This window comes from Cololabis saira, unplaced genomic scaffold, assembly GCF_033807715.1.
Source record: "Cololabis saira isolate AMF1-May2022 unplaced genomic scaffold, fColSai1.1 scf048, whole genome shotgun sequence".
Classification (NCBI taxonomy): domain Eukaryota; kingdom Metazoa; phylum Chordata; class Actinopteri; order Beloniformes; family Belonidae; genus Cololabis; species Cololabis saira.
This window is the reverse complement of record NW_026906212.1, coordinates 165,001-189,948: the sequence shown is the minus strand read 5'-3', so window position 1 is coordinate 189,948 and position 24,948 is coordinate 165,001. Positions and strand designations below refer to the sequence as shown.

General features: G+C 52.0%; 22 non-coding genes across 22 annotated transcripts; all 22 read right to left on the bottom strand.

Moving 5' to 3' along the window:
- Positions 1–1,543: 1,543 nt before the first annotated feature.
- On the bottom strand, positions 1,544–1,616 carry trnav-aac (transfer RNA valine (anticodon AAC)). The gene has a single exon. It is a non-coding gene; the product is annotated as a tRNA-Val (tRNA).
- A 256-nt stretch (positions 1,617–1,872) lies between these two features.
- Positions 1,873–1,954, bottom strand: trnas-aga (transfer RNA serine (anticodon AGA)). The gene has a single exon. It is a non-coding gene; the product is annotated as a tRNA-Ser (tRNA).
- Positions 1,955–2,264: 310 nt separating this feature from the next.
- On the bottom strand, positions 2,265–2,336 carry trnam-cau (transfer RNA methionine (anticodon CAU)). The gene has a single exon. It is a non-coding gene; the product is annotated as a tRNA-Met (tRNA).
- A 2,503-nt stretch (positions 2,337–4,839) lies between these two features.
- trnav-aac (transfer RNA valine (anticodon AAC)) lies at positions 4,840–4,912 on the bottom strand. The gene has a single exon. It is a non-coding gene; the product is annotated as a tRNA-Val (tRNA).
- Positions 4,913–5,168: 256 nt separating this feature from the next.
- Positions 5,169–5,250, bottom strand: trnas-aga (transfer RNA serine (anticodon AGA)). The gene has a single exon. It is a non-coding gene; the product is annotated as a tRNA-Ser (tRNA).
- Positions 5,251–5,600: 350 nt separating this feature from the next.
- On the bottom strand, positions 5,601–5,672 carry trnam-cau (transfer RNA methionine (anticodon CAU)). Its single transcript has one exon. It is a non-coding gene; the product is annotated as a tRNA-Met (tRNA).
- Positions 5,673–7,582: 1,910 nt separating this feature from the next.
- On the bottom strand, positions 7,583–7,655 carry trnav-aac (transfer RNA valine (anticodon AAC)). The gene has a single exon. It is a non-coding gene; the product is annotated as a tRNA-Val (tRNA).
- Positions 7,656–7,911: 256 nt separating this feature from the next.
- trnas-aga (transfer RNA serine (anticodon AGA)) lies at positions 7,912–7,993 on the bottom strand. Its single transcript has one exon. It is a non-coding gene; the product is annotated as a tRNA-Ser (tRNA).
- Positions 7,994–10,093: 2,100 nt separating this feature from the next.
- trnav-aac (transfer RNA valine (anticodon AAC)) lies at positions 10,094–10,166 on the bottom strand. The gene has a single exon. It is a non-coding gene; the product is annotated as a tRNA-Val (tRNA).
- A 644-nt stretch (positions 10,167–10,810) lies between these two features.
- On the bottom strand, positions 10,811–10,882 carry trnam-cau (transfer RNA methionine (anticodon CAU)). Its single transcript has one exon. It is a non-coding gene; the product is annotated as a tRNA-Met (tRNA).
- A 2,210-nt stretch (positions 10,883–13,092) lies between these two features.
- On the bottom strand, positions 13,093–13,174 carry trnas-aga (transfer RNA serine (anticodon AGA)). The gene has a single exon. It is a non-coding gene; the product is annotated as a tRNA-Ser (tRNA).
- Positions 13,175–13,484: 310 nt separating this feature from the next.
- On the bottom strand, positions 13,485–13,556 carry trnam-cau (transfer RNA methionine (anticodon CAU)). Its single transcript has one exon. It is a non-coding gene; the product is annotated as a tRNA-Met (tRNA).
- A 1,867-nt stretch (positions 13,557–15,423) lies between these two features.
- Positions 15,424–15,496, bottom strand: trnav-aac (transfer RNA valine (anticodon AAC)). Its single transcript has one exon. It is a non-coding gene; the product is annotated as a tRNA-Val (tRNA).
- Positions 15,497–15,752: 256 nt separating this feature from the next.
- trnas-aga (transfer RNA serine (anticodon AGA)) lies at positions 15,753–15,834 on the bottom strand. Its single transcript has one exon. It is a non-coding gene; the product is annotated as a tRNA-Ser (tRNA).
- A 310-nt stretch (positions 15,835–16,144) lies between these two features.
- trnam-cau (transfer RNA methionine (anticodon CAU)) lies at positions 16,145–16,216 on the bottom strand. Its single transcript has one exon. It is a non-coding gene; the product is annotated as a tRNA-Met (tRNA).
- A 1,822-nt stretch (positions 16,217–18,038) lies between these two features.
- Positions 18,039–18,111, bottom strand: trnav-aac (transfer RNA valine (anticodon AAC)). Its single transcript has one exon. It is a non-coding gene; the product is annotated as a tRNA-Val (tRNA).
- Positions 18,112–18,753: 642 nt separating this feature from the next.
- On the bottom strand, positions 18,754–18,825 carry trnam-cau (transfer RNA methionine (anticodon CAU)). Its single transcript has one exon. It is a non-coding gene; the product is annotated as a tRNA-Met (tRNA).
- Positions 18,826–20,714: 1,889 nt separating this feature from the next.
- trnav-aac (transfer RNA valine (anticodon AAC)) lies at positions 20,715–20,787 on the bottom strand. The gene has a single exon. It is a non-coding gene; the product is annotated as a tRNA-Val (tRNA).
- A 715-nt stretch (positions 20,788–21,502) lies between these two features.
- On the bottom strand, positions 21,503–21,574 carry trnam-cau (transfer RNA methionine (anticodon CAU)). The gene has a single exon. It is a non-coding gene; the product is annotated as a tRNA-Met (tRNA).
- Positions 21,575–23,455: 1,881 nt separating this feature from the next.
- On the bottom strand, positions 23,456–23,528 carry trnav-aac (transfer RNA valine (anticodon AAC)). The gene has a single exon. It is a non-coding gene; the product is annotated as a tRNA-Val (tRNA).
- Positions 23,529–23,784: 256 nt separating this feature from the next.
- Positions 23,785–23,866, bottom strand: trnas-aga (transfer RNA serine (anticodon AGA)). Its single transcript has one exon. It is a non-coding gene; the product is annotated as a tRNA-Ser (tRNA).
- A 310-nt stretch (positions 23,867–24,176) lies between these two features.
- trnam-cau (transfer RNA methionine (anticodon CAU)) lies at positions 24,177–24,248 on the bottom strand. The gene has a single exon. It is a non-coding gene; the product is annotated as a tRNA-Met (tRNA).
- Between the last annotated feature and the right edge of the window lie 700 nt (positions 24,249–24,948).

Here is a 24,948-nt window from a genome sequence, read left to right as displayed (position 1 = left end):
ATGCTGCTGGGGTCTGGTGGTGATGCTGCTGGGGTCTGGTGGTGGAGCTAGTGGTGTCTGGTGGTGGAAGCTCCTGAGGTGTGGTGGTGATGCTGCTGTCGTCTGGTGGTGGAGCTAGTGGTGTCTGGTGGTGGAAGCTCCTGGGGTCAAAGTCCAGAGTGCTAACCATTACACCATGGAACCCTGTTCAGCTTTTATTGTGTTTTTATTGTGGTCCTGAAACCAGAACATGAGTAAAAAACAATATGCACTTGAGCATCTGACAGAGTGCTGTCCATGGTGCTAGGAGCGTCTGGGTGTTTATGGTACCAGGGCCCTGGTCCTCCAGGCCCAAGGGCTGGCTCTTTCACTCCAGTGGCCGGTCGGTGGGGGGCTTAAAAGCGGGTCCCCGGGTTCGGACGGTGAGCCGGGTCTTTGGGTGGCTCCAGGTGAGCCGGGTTTTTGAGGTTGTTGAGTTGTTGTTAGGGTTTGGTGGTGGAAGCTCCTGAGGTGTGGTGGTGATGCTGCTGGGGTCTGGTGGTGCAGCTAGAGGGGTCTGGTGGTGGAAGCTCCTGGGGTCTGGTGATGGAAGCTCCTGGGGTGTGGTGGTGGAAGCTCCTGGGTTCTGGTGGTGATGCTGCTGGGGTCTGGTGCTGATGCTGCTGGGGTCTGGTGGTGGAAGCTCCTGGGGTCTGGTGGTGGAAGCTCCTGAGGTCTGGTGGTGGAAGCTCCTGGGGTCTGGTGGTGGAAGCTCCTGGGGTCTGGTGGTGGAAGCTCCTGGGGTCTGGTGGTGGAAGCTCCTGGGGTCTGGTGCTGATGCTGCTGGGGTCCGGTGGTGGAGCTAGTGGGGTCTGGTGTTGGAAGCTCCTGGGGTCTGGTGGTGGAGCTAGTAGGGTCTGGTGGTGGATGGTGTCTGGTGGTGATGCTGCTGGGGTCTGGTGGTGGAGCTAGTGGGGTCTTGTGGTGGATGGGGTCTGGTGGTAATGCTGCTGGGGTCTGGTGGTGGAGCTAGTAGGGTCTGGTGGTGGATGGGGTCTGGTGGTAATGCTGCTGGGGTCTGGTGGTGGAGCTAGTGGGGTCTGGTGGTGATGCTGCTGGGGTCTGGTGGAAGCTCCTGGGGTCTGGTGGTGGAAGCTCCTGAGGTCTGGTGGTGGAAGCTCCTGGGGTCTGGTGGTGATGCTGCTGGGGTATGGTGGTGGAGCTAGTGGGGTCTGGTGTTGGAAGCTCCTGGGGTCTGGTGGTGGAGCTAGTGGGGTCTGGTGTTAATGCTGCTGGGGTTTGGTGGTGGAGCTAGTGACTTACATGTTTTGAAAAAGGCGGGCATGACGAAAAGATCCTGTAAAAAATCTCTGTAATATGTTTCTTTTTTTCCTGTAAAGTTGGACATTTGAAAGATTAGGTAAATGGGGAATGACTGGCTTTTAATCAGTTGTGGAACTGCAACGAAATTCATTTCTGCATAAGACCCAATGCGAGAAAGAGATGGTCGACCTTCCTGTGCCGAGCACCAAGAAGAGGATTAGAGGGGTTTTCCAAGTCCAAATAATATTATTGCAGTAATACATGTTTCCGCCCAGTTTCGAACAGGGGACCTTTCGCGTGTTAGGCGAACGTGATAACCACTACACTACGAAAACTTGCATGCTTTGAAAATGGCGGGCGTAACGAAAAAAAAATCCTATCTTCAAATCATTCATGTTAGAAATAAATGTGTGATTTCATATAAGTTGTCCTGGTGCGGTAAAATTAAAAATCATCCATCGGTATTACCATGCTGGGTAGAAAATACAAAATTTACCACAAGGGAAGCCAACTGATTACTTTTGAAAGACAGTACTGGATATGATTAATAACTGCAAATTAGGCAGTCGTCTTGCACATTCAAACATTACTCGTTGTTGGCAGGATTCGAACCTGCGCGGGGAATCCCCAATGGATTTCTAGTCCATCACCTTAACCACTCGGCCACAACAACCTGTCAGCTGTGTGTATGTGTGTGTGTGTGTGTGTGAATCTTCAGAAATAGACAATTTAGAGTCTTTATTTTAAAATGGTTGGTTTTACTTTATTTTAAAATGGTTGGTTTTACTTTATTAGGTTGAGACATATTTTCATCCTCATTTTGATTAAATGCATTTTCATCAACAGCATTTTCATCAACAGTCAGCATCAACAGCCAGTATGTTCATAGTTCATAGATCATACATCCACTTTCTTGTTTCCAAAAAGCTCTGGATAGATTTCAGTTAATCTCTCACATCTCATGTATGAGAGGATCTCTTAAGTAGCAGAGGATGGTTTCGATCCATCGACCTCTGGGTTATGGGCCCAGCACGCTTCCGCTGCGCCACTCTGCTGTATAACCAGGATGTGACTCCGCCACACAGTGGGGGGGAGGGGGGTAGGGACTTAAAAGCGGGTCCCCTGGTTCGGACGGTGAGCCGGGTCTCTGGGTGGCTCCAGGTGAGCCGGGTTGTTGAGGTTGTTGAGGTTGTTGAGTTGTTGTTGGGGTCTGGTGGTGGAAGCTCCTGAGGTGTGGTGGTGATGCTGCTGGGGTCTGGTGGTGCAGCTAGTGGGGTCTGGTGGTGGAAGCTCCTGGGGTCTGGTGATGGAAGCTCCTGGGGTCAGGTGATGGAAGCTCCTTGGGTCTGGTGATGGAAATTCCTGGGGTCTGGTGGTGGAAGCTCCTGGGGTCTGGTGGTGATGCTGTTGGGGTCTGGTGGAGGAGCTAGTGGTGTCTGGTGGTGGAAGCTCCTGCGGTGTGGTGGTGATGCTGCTGTCGTCTGGTGGTGGAGCTAGTGGTGTCTGGTGGTGGAAGCTCCTGAGGTGTGGTGGTGATGCTGCTGTCGTCTGGTGGTGGAGCTAGTGGTGTCTGGTGGTGGAAGCTCCTGGGGTCAAAGTCCAGAGTGCTAACCATTACACCATGGAACCCTGTTCAGCTTTTATTGTGTTTTTATTGTGTTCCTGAATCCAGAACATGAGTAAAAAACAATATGCGCTTGAGCATCTGACAGAGTGCTGTCCATGGTGCTAGGAGCGTCTGGGTGTTTATGGTACCAGGGCCCTGGTCCTCCAGGCCCAAGGGCTGGCTCTTTCACTCCAGTGGCCGGTCGGTGGGGGGCTTAAAAGCGGGTCCCCGGGTTCGGACGGTGAGCCGGGTCTTTGGGTGGCTCCAGGTGAGCCGGGTTTTTGAGGTTGTTGAGTTGTTGTTAGGGTTTGGTGGTGGAAGCTCCTGAGGTGTGGTGGTGATGCTGCTGGGGTCTGGTGGTGCAGCTAGAGGGGTCTGGTGGTGGAAGCTCCTGGGGTCTGGTGATGGAAGCTCCTGGGGTGTGGTGGTGGAATCTCCTGGGTTCTGGTGGTGATGCTGCTGGGGTCTGGTGCTGATGCTGCTGGGGTCTGGTGGTGGAAGCTCCTGGGGTCTGGTGGTGGAAGCTCCTGGGGTCTGGTGGTGGAGCTAGTGGTGTCTGGTGGTGGAAGCTCCTGGGGTCAAAGTCCAGAGTGCTAACCATTACACCATGGAACCCTGTTCAGCTTTTATTGTGTTTTTATTGTGGTCCTGAAACCAGAACATGAGTAAAAAACAATATGCGCTTGAGCATCTGACAGAGTGCTGTCCATGGTGCTAGGAGCGTCTGGGTGTTTATGGTACCAGGGCCCTGGTCCTCCAGGCCCAAGGGCTGGCTCTTTCACTCCAGTGGCCGGTCGGTGGGGGGCTTAAAAGCGGGTCCCCGGGTTCGGACGGTGAGCCGGGTCTTTGGGTGGCTCCAGGTGAGCCGGGTTTTTGAGGTTGTTGAGTTGTTGTTAGGGTTTGGTGGTGGAAGCTCCTGAGGTGTGGTGGTGATGCTGCTGGGGTCTGGTGGTGCAGCTAGAGGGGTCTGGTGGTGGAAGCTCCTGGGGTCTGGTGATGGAAGCTCCTGGGGTGTGGTGGTGGAATCTCCTGGGTTCTGGTGGTGATGCTGCTGGGGTCTGGTGCTGATGCTGCTGGGGTCTGGTGGTGGAAGCTCCTGGGGTCTGGTGGTGGAAGCTCCTGGGGTCTGGTGGTGGAAGCTCCTGGGGTCTGGTGGTGGAAGCTCCTGGGGTCTGGTGCTGATTCTGCTGGGGTCCGGTGGTGGAGCTAGTGGGGTCTGGTGTTGGAAGCTCCTGGGGTCTGGTGGTGGAGCTAGTAGGGTCTGGTGGTGGATGGGGTCTGGTGGTGATGCTGCTGGGGTCTGGTGGTGGAGCTAGTGGGGTCTTGTGGTGGATGGGGTCTGGTGGTAATGCTGCTGGGGTCTGGTGGTGGAGCTAGTAGGGTCTGGTGGTGGATGGGGTCTGGTGGTAATGCTGCTGGGGTCTGGTGGTGGAGCTAGTGGGGTCTGGTGGTGATGCTGCTGGGGTCTGGTGGAAGCTCCTGGGGTCTGGTGGTGGAAGCTCCTGAGGTCTGGTGGTGGAAGCTCCTGGGGTCTGGTGGTGGAAGCTCCTGGGGTCTGGTGGTGATGCTGCTGGGGTATGGTGGTGGAGCTAGTGGGGTCTGGTGTTGGAAGCTCCTGGGGTCTGGTGGTGGAGCTAGTGGGGTCTGGTGTTAATGCTGCTGGGGTTTGGTGGTGGAGCTAGTGACTTACATGTTTTGAAAAAGGCGGGCATGACGAAAAGATCCTGTAAAAAATCTCTGTAATATGTTCCTTTTTTTACTGTAAAGTTGGACATTTGAAAGATTAGGTAAATGAGGAATGACTGGCTTTTAATCAGTTGTGGAACTGCAACGAAATTCATTTCTGCATAAGACCCAATGCGAGAAAGAGATGGTCGACCTTCCTGTGCCGAGCACCAAGAAGAGGATTAGAGGGGTTTTCCAAGTCCAAATAATATTATTGCAGTAATACATGTTTCCGCCCAGTTTCGAACAGGGGACCTTTCGCGTGTTAGGCGAACGTGATAACCACTACACTACGGAAACTTGCATGCTTTGAAAATGGCGGGCGTAACGAAAAAAAAATCCTATCTTCAAATCATTCATGTTAGAAATAAATGTGTGATTTCATATAAGTTGTCCTGGTGCGGTAAAATTAAAAATCATCCATCGGTATTACCATGCTGGGTAGAAAATACAAAATGTACCACAAGGGAAGCCAACTGATTACTTTTGAAAGACAGTACTGGATATGATTAATAACTGCAAATTAGGCAGTCGTCTTGCACATTCAAACATTACTCGTTGTTGGCAGGATTCGAACCTGCGCGGGGAATCCCCAATGGATTTCTAGTCCATCGCCTTAACCACTCGGCCACAACAACCTGTCAGCTGTGTGTATGTGTGTGTGTGTGTGTGTGTGTGTGTGTGTGTGTGTGTGTGTGTGTGTGTGTGTGTGTGTGTGTGTGTGTGTGTGTGTGTGTGTGTGTGAATCTTCAGAAATAGACAATTTAGAGTCTTTATTTTAAAATGGTTGGTTTTACTTTATTTTAAAATGGTTGGTTTTACTTTATTAGGTTGAGACATATTTTCATCCTCATTTTGATTAAATGCATTTTCATCAACAGTCAGTGCAGTATGTTCATAGATCATACATCCACTTTCTTGTTTCCAAAAAGCTCTGGATAGATTTCAGTTAATCTCTCACATCTCATGTATGAGAGGATCTCTTAAGTAGCAGAGGATGGTTTCGATCCATCGACCTCTGGGTTATGGGCCCAGCACGCTTCCGCTGCGCCACTCTGCTGTATAACCAGGATGTGACTCCGCCACACAGTGGGGGGGAGGGGGGTAGGGACTTAAAAGCGGGTCCCCTGGTTCGGACGGTGAGCCGGGTCTCTGGGTGGCTCCAGGTGAGCCGGGTTGTTGAGGTTGTTGAGGTTGTTGAGTTGTTGTTGGGGTCTGGTGGTGGAAGCTCCTGAGGTGTGGTGGTGATGCTGCTGGGGTCTGGTGGTGCAGCTAGTGGGGTCTGGTGGTGGAAGCTCCTGGGGTCTGGTGATGGAAGCTCCTGGGGTCAGGTGATGGAAGCTCCTTGGGTCTGGTGATGGAAATTCCTGGGGTCTGGTGGTGGAAGCTCCTGGGGTCTGGTGGTGATGCTGCTGGGGTCTGGTGGAGGAGCTAGTGGTGCCTGGTGGTGGAAGCTCCTGCGGTGTGGTGGTGATGCTGCTGTCGTCTGGTGGTGGAGCTAGAGGTGTCTGGTGGTGGAAGCTCCTGGGGTCAAAGTCCAGAGTGCTAACCATTTACCATGGAACCCTGTTCAGCTTTTATTGTGTTTTTATTGTGGTCCTGAAACCAGAACATGAGTAAAAAACAATATGCGCTTGAGCATCTGACAGAGTGCTGTCCATGGTGCTAGGAGCGTCTGGGTGTTTATGGTACCAGGGCCCTGGTCCTCCAGGCCCAAGGGCTGGCTCTTTCACTCCAGTGGCCGGTCGGTGGGGGGCTTAAAAGCGGGTCCCCGGGTTCGGACGGTGAGCCGGGTCTTTGGGTGGCTCCAGGTGAGCCGGGTTTTTGAGGTTGTTGAGTTGTTGTTAGGGTTTGGTGGTGGAAGCTCCTGAGGTGTGGTGGTGATGCTGCTGGGGTCTGGTGGTGCAGCTAGAGGGGTCTGGTGGTGGAAGCTCCTGGGGTCTGGTGATGGAAGCTCCTGGGGTGTGTTGGTGGAAGCTCCTGGGTTCTGGTGGTGATGCTGCTGGGGTCTGGTGCTGATGCTGCTGGGGTCTGGTGGTGGAAGCTCCTGGGGTCTGGTGGTGGAAGCTCCTGAGGTCTGGTGGTGGAAGCTCCTGGGGTCTGGTGGTGGAAGCTCCTGGGGTCTGGTGGTGGAAGCTCCTGGGGTCTGGTGGTGGAAGCTCCTGGGGTCTGGTGCTGATGCTGCTGGGGTCCGGTGGTGGAGCTAGTGGGGTCTGGTGCTGATGCTGCTGGGGTCCGGTGGTGGAGCTAGTGGGGTCTGGTGTTGGAAGCTCCTGGGGTCTGGTGGTGGAGCTAGTAGGGTCTGGTGGTGGATGGGGTCTGGTGGTGATGCTGCTGGGGTCTGGTGGTGGAGCTAGTGGGGTCTTGTGGTGGATGGGGTCTGGTGGTAATGCTGCTGGGGTCTGGTGGTGGAGCTAGTAGGGTCTGGTGGTGGATGGGGTCTGGTGGTAATGCTGCTGGGGTCTGGTGGTGGAGCTAGTGGGGTCTGGTGGTGATGCTGCTGGGGTCTGGTGGAAGTTCCTGAGGTCTGGTGGTGGAAGCTCCTGGGGTCTGGTGGTGGAAGCTCCTGGGGTCTGGTGGTGATGCTGCTGGGGTATGGTGGTGGAGCTAGTGGGGTCTGGTGTTGGAAGCTCCTGGGGTCTGGTGGTGGAGCTAGTGGGGTCTGGTGTTAATGCTGCTGGGGTTTGGTGGTGGAGCTAGTGACTTACATGTTTTGAAAAAGGCGGGCATGACGAAAAGATCCTGTAAAAAATCTCTGTAATATGTTTCTTTTTTTCCTGTAAAGTTGGACATTTGAAAGATTAGGTAAATGGGGAATGACTGGCTTTTAATCAGTTGTGGAACTGCAACGAAATTCATTTCTGCATAAGACCCAATGCGAGAAAGAGATGGTCGACCTTCCTGTGCCGAGCACCAAGAAGAGGATTAGAGGGGTTTTCCAAGTCCAAATAATATTATTGCAGTAATACATGTTTCCGCCCAGTTTCGAACAGGGGACCTTTCGCGTGTTAGGCGAACGTGATAACCACTACACTACGAAAACTTGCATGCTTTGAAAATGGCGGGCGTAACGAAAAAAAAATCCTATCTTCAAATCATTCATGTTAGAAATAAATGTGTGATTTCATATAAGTTGTCCTGGTGCGGTAAAATTAAAAATCATCCATCGGTATTACCATGCTGGGTAGAAAATACAAAATGTACCACAAGGGAAGCCAACTGATTACTTTTGAAAGACAGTACTGGATATGATTAATAACTGCAAATTAGGCAGTTGTCTTGCACATTCAAACATTACTCGTTGTTGGCAGGATTCGAACCTGCGCGGGGAATCCCCAATGGATTTCTAGTCCATCGCCTTAACCACTCGGCCACAACAACCTGTCAGCTGTGTGTATGTGTGTGTGTGTGTGTGTGTGTGAATCTTCAGAAATAGACAATTTAGAGTCTTTATTTTAAAATGGTTGGTTTTACTTTATTTTAAAATGGTTGGTTTTACTTTATTAGGTTGAGACATATTTTCATCCTCATTTTGATTAAATGCATTTTCATCAACAGCATTTTCATCAACAGTCAGCATCAACAGTCAGCATCAACAGCCAGTATGTTCATAGTTCATACATCCACTTTCTTGTTTCCAAAAAGCTCTGGATAGATTTCAGTTAATCTCTCACATCTCATGTATGAGAGGAACTCTTAAGTAGCAGAGGATGGTTTCGATCCATCGACCTCTGGGTTATGGGCCCAGCATGCTTCCGCTGCGCCACTCTGCTGTATAACCAGGATGTGACTCCGCCACACAGTGGGGGGGAGGGGGGTAGGGGACTTAAGAGCGGGTCCCCTGGTTCGGACGGTGAGCCGGGTCTCTGGGTGGCTCCAGGTGAGCCGGGTTGTTGAGGTTGTTGAGTTGTTGTTGGGGTCTGGTGGTGGAAGCTCCTGAGGTGTGGTGGTGATGCTGCTGGGGTCTGGTGGTGCAGCTAGTGGGGTCTGGTGGTGGAAGCTCCTGGGGTCTGGTGATGGAAGCTCCTGGGGTCAGGTGATGGAAGCTCCTTGGGTCTGGTGATGGAAATTCCTGGGGTCTGGTGGTGGAAGCTCCTGGGGTCTGGTGGTGATGCTGCTGGGGTCTGGTGGTGATGCTGCTGGGGTCTGGTGGTGGAGCTAGTGGTGTCTGGTGGTGGAAGCTCCTGAGGTGTGGTGGTGATGCTGCTGTCGTCTGGTGGTGGAGCTAGTGGTGTCTGGTGGTGGAAGCTCCTGGGGTCAAAGTCCAGAGTGCTAACCATTACACCATGGAACCCTGTTCAGCTTTTATTGTGTTTTTATTGTGGTCCTGAAACCAGAACATGAGTAAAAAACAATATGCGCTTGAGCATCTGACAGAGTGCTGTCCATGGTGCTAGGAGCGTCTGGGTGTTTATGGTACCAGGGCCCTGGTCCTCCAGGCCCAAGGGCTGGCTCTTTCACTCCAGTGGCCGGTCGGTGGGGGGCTTAAAAGCGGGTCCCCGGGTTCGGACGGTGAGCCGGGTCTTTGGGTGGCTCCAGGTGAGCCGGGTTTTTGAGGTTGTTGAGTTGTTGTTAGGGTTTGGTGGTGGAAGCTCCTGAGGTGTGGTGGTGATGCTGCTGGGGTCTGGTGGTGCAGCTAGAGGGGTCTGGTGGTGGAAGCTCCTGGGGTCTGGTGATGGAAGCTCCTGGGGTGTGGTGGTGGAATCTCCTGGGTTCTGGTGGTGATGCTGCTGGGGTCTGGTGCTGATGCTGCTGGGGTCTGGTGGTGGAAGCTCCTGGGGTCTGGTGGTGGAAGCTCCTGGGGTCTGGTGGTGGAAGCTCCTGGGGTCTGGTGGTGGAAGCTCCTGGGGTCTGGTGCTGATGCTGCTGGGGTCCGGTGGTGGAGCTAGTGGGGTCTGGTGTTGGAAGCTCCTGGGGTCTGGTGGTGGAGCTAGTAGGGTCTGGTGGTGGATGGGGTCTGGTGGTGATGCTGCTGGGGTCTGGTGGTGGAGCTAGTGGGGTCTTGTGGTGGATGGGGTCTGGTGGTAATGCTGCTGGGGTCTGGTGGTGGAGCTAGTGGGGTCTGGTGGTGATGCTGCTGGGGTCTGGTGGAAGCTCCTGGGGTCTGGTGGTGGAAGCTCCTGAGGTCTGGTGGTGGAAGCTCCTGGGGTCTGGTGGTGGAAGCTCCTGGGGTCTGGTGGTGATGCTGCTGGGGTATGGTGGTGGAGCTAGTGACTTACATGTTTTGAAAAAGGCGGGCATGACGAAAAGATCCTGTAAAAAATCTCTGTAATATGTTTCTTTTTTTCCTGTAAAGTTGGACATTTGAAAGATTAGGTAAATGAGGAATGACTGGCTTTTAATCAGTTGTGGAACTGCAACGAAATTCATTTCTGCATAAGACCCAATGCGAGAAAGAGATGGTCGACCTTCCTGTGCCGAGCACCAAGAAGAGGATTAGAGGGGTTTTCCAAGTCCAAATAATATTATTGCAGTAATACATGTTTCCGCCCAGTTTCGAACAGGGGACCTTTCGCGTGTTAGGCGAACGTGATAACCACTACACTACGGAAACTTGCATGCTTTGAAAATGGCGGGCGTAACGAAAAAAAAATCCTATCTTCAAATCATTCATGTTAGAAATAAATGTGTGATTTCATATAAGTTGTCCTGGTGCGGTAAAATTAAAAATCATCCATCGGTATTACCATGCTGGGTAGAAAATACAAAATGTACCACAAGGGAAGCCAACTGATTACTTTTGAAAGACAGTACTGGATATGATTAATAACTGCAAATTAGGCAGTCGTCTTGCACATTCAAACATTACTCGTTGTTGGCAGGATTCGAACCTGCGCGGGGAATCCCCAATGGATTTCTAGTCCATCGCCTTAACCACTCGGCCACAAAAACCTGTCAGCTGTGTGTATGTGTGTGTGTGTGTGTGTGTGTGTGTGTGTGTGTGTGTGTGTGTGAATCTTCAGAAATAGACAATTTAGAGTCTTTATTTTAAAATGGTTGGTTTTACTTTATTTTAAAATGGTTGGTTTTACTTTATTAGGTTGAGACATATTTTCATCCTCATTTTGATTAAATGCATTTTCATCAACAGTCAGTGCAGTATGTTCATAGATCATACATCCACTTTCTTGTTTCCAAAAAGCTCTGGATAGATTTCAGTTAATCTCTCACATCTCATGTATGAGAGGATCTCTTAAGTAGCAGAGGATGGTTTCGATCCATCGACCTCTGGGTTATGGGCCCAGCACGCTTCCGCTGCGCCACTCTGCTGTATAACCAGGATGTGACTCCGCCACACAGTGGGGGGGAGGGGGGTAGGGGACTTAAAAGCGGGTCCCCTGGTTCGGACGGTGAGCCGGGTCTCTGGGTGGCTCCAGGTGAGCCGGGTTGTTGAGGTTGTTGAGTTGTTGTTGGGGTCTGGTGGTGGAAGCTCCTGAGGTGTGGTGGTGATGCTGCTGGGGTCTGGTGGTGCAGCTAGTGGGGTCTGGTGGTGGAAGCTCCTGGGGTCTGGTGATGGAAGCTCCTGGGGTCAGGTGATGGAAGCTCCTTGGGTCTGGTGATGGAAATTCCTGGGGTCTGGTGGTGGAAGCTCCTGGGGTCTGGTGGTGATGCTGCTGGGGTCTGGTGGTGATGCTGCTGGGGTCTGGTGGTGGAGCTAGTGGTGTCTGGTGGTGGAAGCTCCTGAGGTGTGGTGGTGATGCTGCTGTCGTCTGGTGGTGGAGCTAGTGGTGTCTGGTGGTGGAAGCTCCTGGGGTCAAAGTCCAGAGTGCTAACCATTACACCATGGAACCCTGTTCAGCTTTTATTGTGTTTTTATTGTGGTCCTGAAACCAGAACATGAGTAAAAAACAATATGCGCTTGAGCATCTGACAGAGTGCTGTCCATGGTGCTAGGAGCGTCTGGGTGTTTATGGTACCAGGGCCCTGGTCCTCCAGGCCCAAGGGCTGGCTCTTTCACTCCAGTGGCCGGTCGGTGGGGGGCTTAAAAGCGGGTCCCCGGGTTCGGACGGTGAGCCGGGTCTTTGGGTGGCTCCAGGTGAGCCGGGTTTTTGAGGTTGTTGAGTTGTTGTTAGGGTTTGGTGGTGGAAGCTCCTGAGGTGTGGTGGTGATGCTGCTGGGGTCTGGTGGTGCAGCTAGAGGGGTCTGGTGGTGGAAGTTCCTGGGGTCTGGTGATGGAAGCTCCTGGGGTGTGGTGGTGGAAGCTCCTGGGTTCTGGTGGTGATGCTGCTGGGGTCTGGTGCTGATGCTGCTGGGGTCTGGTGGTGGAAGCTCCTGGGGTCTGGTGGTGGAAGCTCCTGAGGTCTGGTGGTGGAAGCTCCTGGGGTCTGGTGGTGGAAGCTCCTGGGGTCTGGTGGTGGAAGCTCCTGGGGTCTGGTGGTGGAAGCTCCTGGGGTCTGGTGCTGATGCTGCTGGGGTCCGGTGGTGGAGCTAGTGGGGTCTGGTGTTGGAAGCTCCTGGGGTCTGGTGGTGGAGCTAGTAGGGTCTGGTGGTGGATGGTGTCTGGTGGTGATGCTGCTGGGGTCTGGTGGTGGAGCTAGTGGGGTCTTGTGGTGGATGGGGTCTGGTGGTAATGCTGCTGGGGTCTGGTGGTGGAGCTAGTAGGGTCTGGTGGTGGATGGGGTCTGGTGGTAATGCTGCTGGGGTCTGGTGGTGGAGCTAGTGGGGTCTGGTGGTGATGCTGCTGGGGTCTGGTGGAAGCTCCTGGGGTCTGGTGGTGGAAGCTCCTGAGGTCTGGTGGTGGAAGCTCCTGGGGTCTGGTGGTGATGCTGCTGGGGTATGGTGGTGGAGCTAGTGGGGTCTGGTGTTGGAAGCTCCTGGGGTCTGGTGGTGGAGCTAGTGGGGTCTGGTGTTAATGCTGCTGGGGTTTGGTGGTGGAGCTAGTGACTTACATGTTTTGAAAAAGGCGGGCATGACGAAAAGATCCTGTAAAAAATCTCTGTAATATGTTTCTTTTTTTCCTGTAAAGTTGGACATTTGAAAGATTAGGTAAATGGGGAATGACTGGCTTTTAATCAGTTGTGGAACTGCAACGAAATTCATTTCTGCATAAGACCCAATGCGAGAAAGAGATGGTCGACCTTCCTGTGCCGAGCACCAAGAAGAGGATTAGAGGGGTTTTCCAAGTCCAAATAATATTATTGCAGTAATACATGTTTCCGCCCAGTTTCGAACAGGGGACCTTTCGCGTGTTAGGCGAACGTGGTAACCACTACACTACGAAAACTTGAATGCTTTGAAAATGGCGGGCGTAACGAAAAAAAAATCCTATCTTCAAATCATTCATGTTAGAAATAAATGTGTGATTTCATATAAGTTGTCCTGGTGCGGTAAAATTAAAAATCATCCATCGGTATTACCATGCTGGGTAGAAAATACAAAATTTACCACAAGGGAAGCCAACTGATTACTTTTGAAAGACAGTACTGGATATGATTAATAACTGCAAATTAGGCAGTCGTCTTGCACATTCAAACATTACTCGTTGTTGGCAGGATTCGAACCTGCGCGGGGAATCCCCAATGGATTTCTAGTCCATCACCTTAACCACTCGGCCACAACAACCTGTCAGCTGTGTGTATGTGTGTGTGTGTGTGTGTGAATCTTCAGAAATAGACAATTTAGAGTCTTTATTTTAAAATGGTTGGTTTTACTTTATTTTAAAATGGTTGGTTTTACTTTATTAGGTTGAGACATATTTTCATCCTCATTTTGATTAAATGCATTTTCATCAACAGCATTTTCATCAACAGTCAGCATCAACAGCCAGTATGTTCATAGTTCATAGATCATACATCCACTTTCTTGTTTCCAAAAAGCTCTGGATAGATTTCAGTTAATCTCTCACATCTCATGTATGAGAGGATCTCTTAAGTAGCAGAGGATGGTTTCGATCCATCGACCTCTGGGTTATGGGCCCAGCACGCTTCCGCTGCGCCACTCTGCTGTATAACCAGGATGTGACTCCGCCACACAGTGGGGGAGAGGGGGGTAGGGACTTAAAAGCGGGTCCCCTGGTTCGGACGGTGAGCCGGGTCTCTGGGTGGCTCCAGGTGAGCCGGGTTGTTGAGGTTGTTGAGGTTGTTGAGTTGTTGTTGGGGTCTGGTGGTGGAAGCTCCTGAGGTGTGGTGGTGATGCTGCTGGGGTCTGGTGGTGCAGCTAGTGGGGTCTGGTGGTGGAAGCTCCTGGGGTCTGGTGATGGAAGCTCCTGGGGTCAGGTGATGGAAGCTCCTTGGGTCTGGTGATGGAAATTCCTGGGGTCTGGTGGTGGAAGCTCCTGGGGTCTGGTGGTGATGCTGCTGGGGTCTTGTGGAGGAGCTAGTGGTGTCTGGTGGTGGAAGCTCCTGCGGTGTGGTGGTGATGCTGCTGTCGTCTGGTGGTGGAGCTAGAGGTGTCTGGTGGTGGAAGCTCCTGGGGTCAAAGTCCAGAGTGCTAACCATTACACCATGGAACCCTGTTCAGCTTTTATTGTGTTTTTATTGTGGTCCTGAAACCAGAACATGAGTAAAAAACATTATGCGCTTGAGCATCTGACAGAGTGCTGTCCATGGTGCTAGGAGCGTCTGGGTGTTTATGGTACCAGGGCCCTGGTCCTCCAGGCCCAAGGGCTGGCTCTTTCACTCCAGTGGCCGGTCGGTGGGGGGCTTAAAAGCGGGTCCCCGGGTTCGGACGGTGAGCCGGGTCTTTGGGTGGCTCCAGGTGAGCCGGGTTTTTGAGGTTGTTGAGTTGTTGTTAGGGTTTGGTGGTGGAAGCTCCTGAGGTGTGGTGGTGATGCTGCTGGGGTCTGGTGGTGCAGCTAGAGGGGTCTGGTGGTGGAAGCTCCTGGGGTCTGGTGATGGAAGCTCCTGGGGTGTGGTGGTGGAAGCTCCTGGGTTCTGGTGGTGATGCTGCTGGGGTCTGGTGCTGATGCTGCTGGGGTCTGGTGGTGGAAGCTCCTGGGGTCTGGTGGTGGAAGCTCCTGAGGTCTGGTGGTGGAAGCTCCTGGGGTCTGGTGGTGGAAGCTCCTGGGGTCTGGTGGTGGAAGCTCCTGGGGTCTGGTGGTGGAAGCTCCTGGGGTCTGGTGCTGATGCTGCTGGGGTCCGGTGGTGGAGCTAGTGGGGTCTGGTGTTGGAAGCTCCTGGGGTCTGGTGGTGGAGCTAGTAGGGTCTGGTGGTGGATGGTGTCTGGTGGTGATGCTGCTGGGGTCTGGTGGTGGAGCTAGTGGGGTCTTGTGGTGGATGGGGTCTGGTGGTAATGCTGCTGGGGTCTGGTGGTGGAGCTAGTAGGGTCTGGTGGTGGATGGGGTCTGGTGGTAATGCTGCTGGGGTCTGGTGGTGGAGCTAGTGGGGTCTGGTGGTGATGCTGCTGGGGTCTGGTGGAAGCTCCTGGGGTCTGGTGGTGGAAGCTCCTGAGGTCTGGTGGTGGAAGCTCCTGGGGTCTGGTGGTGATGCTGCTGGGGTATGGTGGTGGAGCTAGTGGGGTCTGGTGTTGGAAGCTCCTGGGGTCTGGTGGTGGAGCTAGTGGGGTCTGGTGTTAATGCTGCTGGGGTTTGGTGGTGGAGCTAGTGACTTACATGTTTTGAAAAAGGCGGGCATGACGAAAAGATCCTGTAAAAAATCTCTGTAATATGTTTCTTTTTTTCCTGTAAAGTTGGACATTTGAAAGATTAGGTAAATGGGGAATGACTGGCTTTTAATCAGTTGTGGAACTGCAACGAAATTCATTTCTGCATAAGACCCAATGCGAGAAAGAGATGGTCGACCTTCCTGTGCCGAGCACCAAGAAGAGGATTAGAGGGGTTTTCCAAGTCCAAATAATATTATTGCAGTAATACATGTTTCCGCCCAGTTTCGAACAGGGGACCTTTCGCGTGTTAGGCGAACGTGATAACCACTACACTACGAAAACTTGCATGCTTTGAAAATGGCGGGCGTAACGAAAAAAAAATCCTATCTTCAAATCATTCATGTTAGAAATAAATGTGTGATTTCATATAAGTTGTCCTGGTGCGGTAAAATTAAAAATCATCCATCGGTATTACCATGCTGGGTAGAAAATACAAAATTTACCACAAGGGAAGCCAACTGATTACTTTTGAAAGACAGTACTGGATATGATTAATAACTGCAAATTAGGCAGTCGTCTTGCACATTCAAACATTACTCGTTGTTGGCAGGATTCGAACCTGCGCGGGGAATCCCCAATGGATTTCTAGTCCATCACCTTAACCACTCGGCCACAACAACCTGTCAGCTGTGTGTATGTGTGTGTGTGTGTGTGTGAATCTTCAGAAATAGACAATTTAGAGTCTTTATTTTAAAATGGTTGGTTTTACTTTATTTTAAAATGGTTGGTTTTACTTTATTAGGTTGAGACATATTTTCATCCTCATTTTGATTAAATGCATTTTCATCAACAGCATTTTCATCAACAGTCAGCATCAACAGCCAGTATGTTCATAGTTCATAGATCATACATCCACTTTCTTGTTTCCAAAAAGCTCTGGATAGATTTCAGTTAATCTCTCACATCTCATGTATGAGAGGATCTCTTAAGTAGCAGAGGATGGTTTCGATCCATCGACCTCTGGGTTATGGGCCCAGCACGCTTCCGCTGCGCCACTCTGCTGTATAACCAGGATGTGACTCCGCCACACAGTGGGGGAGAGGGGGGTAGGGACTTAAAAGCGGGTCCCCTGGTTCGGACGGTGAGCCGGGTCTCTGGGTGGCTCCAGGTGAGCCGGGTTGTTGAGGTTGTTGAGGTTGTTGAGTTGTTGTTGGGGTCTGGTGGTGGAAGCTCCTGAGGTGTGGTGGTGATGCTGCTGGGGTCTGGTGGTGCAGCTAGTGGGGTCTGGTGGTGGAAGCTCCTGGGGTCTGGTGATGGAAGCTCCTGGGGTCAGGTGATGGAAGCTCCTTGGGTCTGGTGATGGAAATTCCTGGGGTCTGGTGGTGGAAGCTCCTGGGGTCTGGTGGTGATGCTGTTGGGGTCTGGTGGAGGAGCTAGTGGTGTCTGGTGGTGGAAGCTCCTGCGGTGTGGTGGTGATGCTGCTGTCGTCTGGTGGTGGAGCTAGTGGTGTCTGGTGGTGGAAGCTCCTGAGGTGTGGTGGTGATGCTGCTGTCGTCTGGTGGTGGAGCTAGTGGTGTCTGGTGGTGGAAGCTCCTGGGGTCAAAGTCCAGAGTGCTAACCATTACACCATGGAACCCTGTTCAGCTTTTATTGTGTTTTTATTGTGGTCCTGAAACCAGAACATGAGTAAAAAACAATATGCGCTTGAGCATCTGACAGAGTGCTGTCCATGGTGCTAGGAGCGTCTGGGTGTTTATGGTACCAGGGCCCTGGTCCTCCAGGCCCAAGGGCTGGCTCTTTCACTCCAGTGGCCGGTCGGTGGGGGGCTTAAAAGCGGGTCCCCGGGTTCGGACGGTGAGCCGGGTCTTTGGGTGGCTCCAGGTGAGCCGGGTTTTTGAGGTTGTTGAGTTGTTGTTAGGGTTTGGTGGTGGAAGCTCCTGAGGTGTGGTGGTGATGCTGCTGGGGTCTGGTGGTGCAGCTAGAGGGGTCTGGTGGTGGAAGCTCCTGGGGTCTGGTGATGGAAGCTCCTGGGGTGTGGTGGTGGAATCTCCTGGGTTCTGGTGGTGATGCTGCTGGGGTCTGGTGCTGATGCTGCTGGGGTCTGGTGGTGGAAGCTCCTGGGGTCTGGTGGTGGAAGCTCCTGGGGTCTGGTGGTGGAAGCTCCTGGGGTCTGGTGGTGGAAGCTCCTGGGGTCTGGTGCTGATGCTGCTGGGGTCCGGTGGTGGAGCTAGTGGGGTCTGGTGTTGGAAGCTCCTGGGGTCTGGTGGTGGAGCTAGTAGGGTCTGGTGGTGGATGGGGTCTGGTGGTGATGCTGCTGGGGTCTGGTGGTGGAGCTAGTGGGGTCTTGTGGTGGATGGGGTCTGGTGGTAATGCTGCTGGGGTCTGGTGGTGGAGCTAGTAGGGTCTGGTGGTGGATGGGGTCTGGTGGTAATGCTGCTGGGGTCTGGTGGTGGAGCTAGTGGGGTCTGGTGGTGATGCTGCTGGGGTCTGGTGGAAGCTCCTGGGGTCTGGTGGTGGAAGCTCCTGAGGTCTGGTGGTGGAAGCTCCTGGGGTCTGGTGGTGGAAGCTCCTGGGGTCTGGTGGTGATGCTGCTGGGGTATGGTGGTGGAGCTAGTGACTTACATGTTTTGAAAAAGGCGGGCATGACGAAAAGATCCTGTAAAAAATCTCTGTAATATGTTTCTTTTTTTCCTGTAAAGTTGGACATTTGAAAGATTAGGTAAATGAGGAATGACTGGCTTTTAATCAGTTGTGGAACTGCAACGAAATTCATTTCTGCATAAGACCCAATGCGAGAAAGAGATGGTCGACCTTCCTGTGCCGAGCACCAAGAAGAGGATTAGAGGGGTTTTCCAAGTCCAAATAATATTATTGCAGTAATACATGTTTCCGCCCAGTTTCGAACAGGGGACCTTTCGCGTGTTAGGCGAACGTGATAACCACTACACTACGGAAACTTGCATGCTTTGAAAATGGCGGGCGTAACGAAAAAAAAATCCTATCTTCAAATCATTCATGTTAGAAATAAATGTGTGATTTCATATAAGTTGTCCTGGTGCGGTAAAATTAAAAATCATCCATCGGTATTACCATGCTGGGTAGAAAATACAAAATGTACCACAAGGGAAGCCAACTGATTACTTTTGAAAGACAGTACTGGATATGATTAATAACTGCAAATTAGGCAGTCGTCTTGCACATTCAAACATTACTCGTTGTTGGCAGGATTCGAACCTGCGCGGGGAATCCCCAATGGATTTCTAGTCCATCGCCTTAACCACTCGGCCACAAAAACCTGTCAGCTGTGTGTATGTGTGTGTGTGTGTGTGTGTGTGTGTGTGTGTGTGTGTGTGTGAATCTTCAGAAATAGACAATTTAGAGTCTTTATTTTAAAATGGTTGGTTTTACTTTATTTTAAAATGGTTGGTTTTACTTTATTAGGTTGAGACATATTTTCATCCTCATTTTGATTAAATGCATTTTCATCAACAGTCAGTGCAGTATGTTCATAGATCATACATCCACTTTCTTGTTTCCAAAAAGCTCTGGATAGATTTCAGTTAATCTCTCACATCTCATGTATGAGAGGATCTCTTAAGTAGCAGAGGATGGTTTCGATCCATCGACCTCTGGGTTATGGGCCCAGCACGCTTCCGCTGCGCCACTCTGCTGTATAACCAGGATGTGACTCCGCCACACAGTGGGGGGGAGGGGGGTAGGGACTTAAAAGCGGGTCCCCTGGTTCGGACGGTGAGCCGGGTCTCTGGGTGGCTCCAGGTGAGCCGGGTTGTTGAGGTTGTTGAGGTTGTTGAGTTGTTGTTGGGGTCTGGTGGTGGAAGCTCCTGAGGTGTGGTGGTGATGCTGCTGGGGTCTGGTGGTGCAGCTAGTGGGGTCTGGTGGTGGAAGCTCCTGGGGTCTGGTGATGGAAGCTCCTGGGGTCAGGTGATGGAAGCTCCTTGGGTCTGGTGATGGAAATTCCTGGGGTCTGGTGGTGGAAGCTCCTGGGGTCTGGTGGTGATGCTGCTGGGGTCTGGTGGAGGAGCTAGTGGTGTCTGGTGGTGGAAGCTCCTGCGGTGTGGTGGTGATGCTGCTGTCGTCTGGTGGTGGAGCTAGAGGTGTCTGGTGGTGGAAGCTCCTGGGGTCAAAGTCCAGAGTGCTAACCATTACACCATGGAACCCTGTTCAGCTTTTATTGTGTTTTTATTGTGGTCCTGAAACCAGAACATGAGTAAAAAACAATATGCGCTTGAGCATCTGACAGAGTGCTGTCCATGGTGCTAGGAGCGTCTGGGTGTTTATGGTACCAGGGCCCTGGTCCTCCAGGCCCAAGGGCTGGCTCTTTCACTCCAGTGGCCGGTCGGTGGGGGGCTTAAAAGCGGGTCCCCGGGTTCGGACGGTGAGCCGGGTCTTTGGGTGGCTCCAGGTGAGCCGGGTTTTTGAGGTTGTTGAGTTGTTGTTAGGGTTTGGTGGTGGAAGCTCCTGAGGTGTGGTGGTGATGCTGCTGGGGTCTGGTGGTGCAGCTAGAGGGGTCTGGTGGTGGAAGCTCCTGGGGTCTGGTGATGGAAGCTCCTGGGGTGTGGTGGTGGAAGCTCCTGGGTTCTGGTGGTGATGCTGCTGGGGTCTGGTGCTGATGCTGCTGGGGTCTGGTGGTGGAAGCTCCTGGGGTCTGGTGGTGGAAGCTCCTGAGGTCTGGTGGTGGAAGCTCCTGGGGTCTGGTGGTGGAAGCTCCTGGGGTCTGGTGGTGGAAGCTCCTGGGGTCTGGTGCTGATGCTGCTGGGGTCCGGTGGTGGAGCTAGTGGGGTCTGGTGCTGATGCTGCTGGGGTCCGGTGGTGGAGCTAGTGGGGTCTGGTGTTGGAAGCTCCTGGGGTCTGGTGGTGGAGCTAGTAGGGTCTGGTGGTGGATGGGGTCTGGTGGTGATGCTGCTGGGGTCTGGTGGTGGAGCTAGTGGGGTCTTGTGGTGGATGGGGTCTGGTGGTAATGCTGCTGGGGTCTGGTGGTGGAGCTAGTAGGGTCTGGTGGTGGATGGGGTCTGGTGGTAATGCTGCTGGGGTCTGGTGGTGGAGCTAGTGGGGTCTGGTGGTGATGCTGCTGGGGTCTGGTGGAAGCTCCTGAGGTCTGGTGGTGGAAGCTCCTGGGGTCTGGTGGTGGAAGCTCCTGGGGTCTGGTGGTGATGCTGCTGGGGTATGGTGGTGGAGCTAGTGGGGTCTGGTGTTGGAAGCTCCTGGGGTCTGGTGGTGGAGCTAGTGGGGTCTGGTGTTAATGCTGCTGGGGTTTGGTGGTGGAGCTAGTGACTTACATGTTTTGAAAAAGGCGGGCATGACGAAAAGATCCTGTAAAAAATCTCTGTAATATGTTTCTTTTTTTCCTGTAAAGTTGGACATTTGAAAGATTAGGTAAATGAGGAATGACTGGCTTTTAATCAGTTGTGGAACTGCAACGAAATTCATTTCTGCATAAGACCCAATGCGACAAAAGAGATGGTCGACCTTCCTGTGCCGAGCACCAAGAAGAGGATTAGAGGGGTTTTCCAAGTCCAAATAATATTATTGCAGTAATACATGTTTCCGCCCAGTTTCGAACAGGGGACCTTTCGCGTGTTAGGCGAACGTGATAACCACTACACTACGGAAACTTGCATGCTTTGAAAATGGCGGGCGTAACGAAAAAAAAAATCCTATCTTCAAATCATTCATGTTAGAAATAAATGTGTGATTTCATATAAGTTGTCCTGGTGCGGTAAAATTAAAAATCATCCATCGGTATTACCATGCTGGGTAGAAAATACAAAATGTACCACAAGGGAAGCCAACTGATTACTTTTGAAAGACAGTACTGGATATGATTAATAACTGCAAATTAGGCAGTCGTCTTGCACATTCAAACATTACTCATTGTTGGCAGGATTCCAACCTGCGCGGGGAATCCCCAATGGATTTCTAGTCCATCGCCTTAACCACTCGGCCACAACAACCTGTCAGCTGTGTGTATGTGTGTGTGTGTGTGTGTGTGTGTGTGTGTGTGTGTGTGTGTGTGTGTGTGTGTGTGTGTGTGTGTGTGTGTGTGTGTGTGTGTGTGTGTGTGTGTGTGTGTGTGTGTGTGTGTGAATCTTCAGAAATAGACAATTTAGAGTCTTTATTTTAAAATGGTTGGTTTTACTTCATTTTAAAATGGTTGGTTTTATTTTATTAGGTTGAGACATATTTTCATCCTCATTTTGATTAAATGCATTTTCATCAACAGTCAGTGCAGTATGTTCATAGATCATACATCCACTTTCTTGTTTCCAAAAAGCTCTGGATAGATTTCAGTTAATCTCTCACATCTCATGTATGAGAGGATCTCTTAAGTAGCAGAGGATGGTTTCGATCCATCGACCTCTGGGTTATGGGCCCAGCACGCTTCCGCTGCGCCACTCTGCTGTATAACCAGGATGTGACTCCGCCACACAGTGGGGGGGAGGGGGGGAGGGGACTTAAAAGCGGGTCCCCTGGTTCGGACGGTGAGCCGGGTCTCTGGGTGGCTCCAGGTGAGCCGGGTTGTTGAGGTTGTTGAGTTGTTGTCAGGGTCTGGTGGGGGAAGCTCCTGAGGTGTGGTGGTGATGCTGCTGGGGTCTGATGGTGCAGCTAGTGGGGTCTGGTGGTGGAAGCTCCTGGGGTCTGGTGATGGAAGCTCCTGGGGTCAGGTGATGGAAGCTCCTTGGGTCTGGTGATGGAAATTCCTGGGGTCTGGTGGTGGAAGCTCCTGGGGTCTGGTGGTGATGCTGCTGGGGTCTGGTGGTGATGCTGCTGGGGTCTGGTGGTGGAGCTAGTGGTGTCTGGTGGTGGAAGCTCCTGAGGTGTGGTGGTGATGCTGCTGTCGTCTGGTGGTGGAGCTAGTGGTGTCTGGTGGTGGAAGCTCCTGGGGTCAAAGTCCAGAGTGCTAACCATTACACCATGGAACCCTGTTCAGCTTTTATTGTGTTTTTATTGTGGTCCTGAAACCAGAACATGAGTAAAAAACAATATGCACTTGAGCATCTGACAGAGTGCTGTCCATGGTGCTAGGAGCGTCTGGGTGTTTATGGTACCAGGGCCCTGGTCCTCCAGGCCCAAGGGCTGGCTCTTTCACTCCAGTGGCCGGTCGGTGGGGGGCTTAAAAGCGGGTCCCCGGGTTCGGACGGTGAGCCGGGTCTTTGGGTGGCTCCAGGTGAGCCGGGTTTTTGAGGTTGTTGAGTTGTTGTTAGGGTTTGGTGGTGGAAGCTCCTGAGGTGTGGTGGTGATGCTGCTGGGGTCTGGTGGTGCAGCTAGAGGGGTCTGGTGGTGGAAGCTCCTGGGGTCTGGTGATGGAAGCTCCTGGGGTGTGGTGGTGGAAGCTCCTGGGTTCTGGTGGTGATGCTGCTGGGGTCTGGTGCTGATGCTGCTGGGGTCTGGTGGTGGAAGCTCCTGGGGTCTGGTGGTGGAAGCTCCTGAGGTCTGGTGGTGGAAGCTCCTGGGGTCTGGTGGTGGAAGCTCCTGGGGTCTGGTGGTGGAAGCTCCTGGGGTCTGGTGGTGGAAGCTCCTGGGGTCTGGTGCTGATGCTGCTGGGGTCCGGTGGTGGAGCTAGTGGGGTCTGGTGTTGGAAGCTCCTGGGGTCTGGTGGTGGAGCTAGTAGGGTCTGGTGGTGGATGGTGTCTGGTGGTGATGCTGCTGGGGTCTGGTGGTGGAGCTAGTGGGGTCTTGTGGTGGATGGGGTCTGGTGGTAATGCTGCTGGGGTCTGGTGGTGGAGCTAGTAGGGTCTGGTGGTGGATGGGGTCTGGTGGTAATGCTGCTGGGGTCTGGTGGTGGAGCTAGTGGGGTCTGGTGGTGATGCTGCTGGGGTCTGGTGGAAGCTCCTGGGGTCTGGTGGTGGAAGCTCCTGAGGTCTGGTGGTGGAAGCTCCTGGGGTCTGGTGGTGATGCTGCTGGGGTATGGTGGTGGAGCTAGTGGGGTCTGGTGTTGGAAGCTCCTGGGGTCTGGTGGTGGAGCTAGTGGGGTCTGGTGTTAATGCTGCTGGGGTTTGGTGGTGGAGCTAGTGACTTACATGTTTTGAAAAAGGCGGGCATGACGAAAAGATCCTGTAAAAAATCTCTGTAATATGTTTCTTTTTTTCCTGTAAAGTTGGACATTTGAAAGATTAGGTAAATGGGGAATGACTGGCTTTTAATCAGTTGTGGAACTGCAACGAAATTCATTTCTGCATAAGACCCAATGCGAGAAAGAGATGGTCGACCTTCCTGTGCCGAGCACCAAGAAGAGGATTAGAGGGGTTTTCCAAGTCCAAATAATATTATTGCAGTAATACATGTTTCCGCCCAGTTTCGAACAGGGGACCTTTCGCGTGTTAGGCGAACGTGATAACCACTACACTACGAAAACTTGCATGCTTTGAAAATGGCGGGCGTAACGAAAAAAAAATCCTATCTTCAAATCATTCATGTTAGAAATAAATGTGTGATTTCATATAAGTTGTCCTGGTGCGGTAAAATTAAAAATCATCCATCGGTATTACCATGCTGGGTAGAAAATACAAAATTTACCACAAGGGAAGCCAACTGATTACTTTTGAAAGACAGTACTGGATATGATTAATAACTGCAAATTAGGCAGTCGTCTTGCACATTCAAACATTACTCGTTGTTGGCAGGATTCGAACCTGCGCGGGGAATCCCCAATGGATTTCTAGTCCATCACCTTAACCACTCGGCCACAACAACCTGTCAGCTGTGTGTATGTGTGTGTGTGTGTGTGTGAATCTTCAGAAATAGACAATTTAGAGTCTTTATTTTAAAATGGTTGGTTTTACTTTATTTTAAAATGGTTGGTTTTACTTTATTAGGTTGAGACATATTTTCATCCTCATTTTGATTAAATGCATTTTCATCAACAGCATTTTCATCAACAGTCAGCATCAACAGCCAGTATGTTCATAGTTCATAGATCATACATCCACTTTCTTGTTTCCAAAAAGCTCTGGATAGATTTCAGTTAATCTCTCACATCTCATGTATGAGAGGATCTCTTAAGTAGCAGAGGATGGTTTCGATCCATCGACCTCTGGGTTATGGGCCCAGCACGCTTCCGCTGCGCCACTCTGCTGTATAACCAGGATGTGACTCCGCCACACAGTGGGGGGGAGGGGGGTAGGGACTTAAAAGCGGGTCCCCTGGTTCGGACGGTGAGCCGGGTCTCTGGGTGGCTCCAGGTGAGCCGGGTTGTTGAGGTTGTTGAGGTTGTTGAGTTGTTGTTGGGGTCTGGTGGTGGAAGCTCCTGAGGTGTGGTGGTGATGCTGCTGGGGTCTGGTGGTGCAGCTAGTGGGGTCTGGTGGTGGAAGCTCCTGGGGTCTGGTGATGGAAGCTCCTGGGGTCAGGTGATGGAAGCTCCTTGGGTCTGGTGATGGAAATTCCTGGGGTCTGGTGGTGGAAGCTCCTGGGGTCTGGTGGTGATGCTGTTGGGGTCTGGTGGAGGAGCTAGTGGTGTCTGGTGGTGGAAGCTCCTGCGGTGTGGTGGTGATGCTGCTGTCGTCTGGTGGTGGAGCTAGTGGTGTCTGGTGGTGGAAGCTCCTGAGGTGTGGTGGTGATGCTGCTGTCGTCTGGTGGTGGAGCTAGTGGTGTCTGGTGGTGGAAGCTCCTGGGGTCAAAGTCCAGAGTGCTAACCATTACACCATGGAACCCTGTTCAGCTTTTATTGTGTTTTTATTGTGTTCCTGAATCCAGAACATGAGTAAAAAACAATATGCGCTTGAGCATCTGACAGAGTGCTGTCCATGGTGCTAGGAGCGTCTGGGTGTTTATGGTAC